Source organism: Penaeus chinensis, chromosome 32 (genome assembly GCF_019202785.1).
Source record: "Penaeus chinensis breed Huanghai No. 1 chromosome 32, ASM1920278v2, whole genome shotgun sequence".
Classification (NCBI taxonomy): domain Eukaryota; kingdom Metazoa; phylum Arthropoda; class Malacostraca; order Decapoda; family Penaeidae; genus Penaeus; species Penaeus chinensis.
Window position 1 is genome coordinate 19659910 of NC_061850.1, and position 2500 is coordinate 19662409.

Sequence of the window (2500 nt, forward strand, 5' to 3'; positions counted from 1 at the left end):
CCTTCTGCTTCATTTTTTTTTACTTTTCTTTCCCCTTTAGTTCTAACTCCTATTCGTTATTTACCTGATAGTAATAATAGTAATAATAGTAATAATAGTAATAATAGTAATAATAGTAATAATAGTAATAATAGTAATAATAGTAATAATAGTAATAATAGTAATAATAGTAATAATAGTAATAATAGTAATAATAGTAATAATAGTAATAATAGTAATAATAGTAATAATAGTAATAATAGTAATAATAGTAATAATAGTAATAATAGTAATAATAGTAATAATAGTAATAATAGTAATAATAGTAATAATAGTAATAATAGTAATAATAGTAATAATAGTAATAATAGTAATAATAGTAATAATAGTAATAATAGTAATAATAGTAATAATAGTAATAATAGTAATAATAGTAATAATAGTAATAATAGTAATAATAGTAATAATAGTAATAATAGTAATAATAGTAATAATAGTAATAATAGTAATAATAGTAATAATAGTAATAATAGTAATAATAGTAATAATAGTAATAATAGTAATAATAGTAATAATAGTAATAATAGTAATAATAGTAATAATAGTAATAATAGTAATAATAGTAATAATAGTAATAATAGTAATAATAGTAATAATAGTAATAATAGTAATAATAGTAATAATAGTAATAATAGTAATAATAGTAATAATAGTAATAATAGTAATAATAGTAATAATAGTAATAATAGTAATAATAGTAATAATAGTAATAATAGTAATAATAGTAATAATAGTAATAATAGTAATAATAGTAATAATAGTAATAATAGTAATAATAGTAATAATAGTAATAATAGTAATAATAGTAATAATAGTAATAATAGTAATAATAGTAATAATAGTAATAATAGTAATAATAGTAATAATAGTAATAATAGTAATAATAGTAATAATAGTAATAATAGTAATAATAGTAATAATAGTAATAATAGTAATAATAGTAATAATAGTAATAATAGTAATAATAGTAATAATAGTAATAATAGTAATAATAGTAATAATAGTAATAATAGTAATAATAGTAATAATAGTAATAATAGTAATAATAGTAATAATAGTAATAATAGTAATAATAGTAATAATAGTAATAATAGTAATAATAGTAATAATAGTAATAATAGTAATAATAGTAATAATAGTAATAATAGTAATAATAGTAATAATAGTAATAATAGTAATAATAGTAATAATAGTAATAATAGTAATAATAGTAATAATAGTAATAATAGTAATAATAGTAATAATAGTAATAATAGTAATAATAGTAATAATAGTAATAATAGTAATAATAGTAATAATAGTAATAATAGTAATAATAGTAATAATAGTAATAATAGTAATAATAGTAATAATAGTAATAATAGTAATAATAGTAATAATAGTAATAATAGTAATAATAGTAATAATAGTAATAATAGTAATAATAGTAATAATAGTAATAATAGTAATAATAGTAATAATAGTAATAATAGTAATAATAGTAATAATAGTAATAATAGTAATAATAGTAATAATAGTAATAATAGTAATAATAGTAATAATAGTAATAATAGTAATAATAGTAATAATAGTAATAATAGTAATAATAGTAATAATAGTAATAATAGTAATAATAGTAATAATAGTAATAATAGTAATAATAGTAATAATAGTAATAATAGTAATAATAGTAATAATAGTAATAATAGTAATAATAGTAATAATAGTAATAATAGTAATAATAGTAATAATAGTAATAATAGTAATAATAGTAATAATAGTAATAATAGTAATAATAGTAATAATAGTAATAATAGTAATAATAGTAATAATAGTAATAATAGTAATAATAGTAATAATAGTAATAATAGTAATAATAGTAATAATAGTAATAATAGTAATAATAGTAATAATAGTAATAATAGTAATAATAGTAATAATAGTAATAATAGTAATAATAGTAATAATAGTAATAATAGTAATAATAGTAATAATAGTAATAATAGTAATAATAGTAATAATAGTAATAATAGTAATAATAGTAATAATAGTAATAATAGTAATAATAGTAATAATAGTAATAATAGTAATAATAGTAATAATAGTAATAATAGTAATAATAGTAATAATAGTAATAATAGTAATAATAGTAATAATAGTAATAATAGTAATAATAGTAATAATAGTAATAATAGTAATAATAGTAATAATAGTAATAATAGTAATAATAGTAATAATAGTAATAATAGTAATAATAGTAATAATAGTAATAATAGTAATAATAGTAATAATAGTAATAATAGTAATAATAGTAATAATAGTAATAATAGTAATAATAGTAATAATAGTAATAATAGTAATAATAGTAATAATAGTAATAATAGTAATAATAGTAATAATAGTAATAATAGTAATAATAGTAATAATAGTAATAATAGTAATAATAGTAATAATAGTAATAATAGTAATAATAGTAATAATA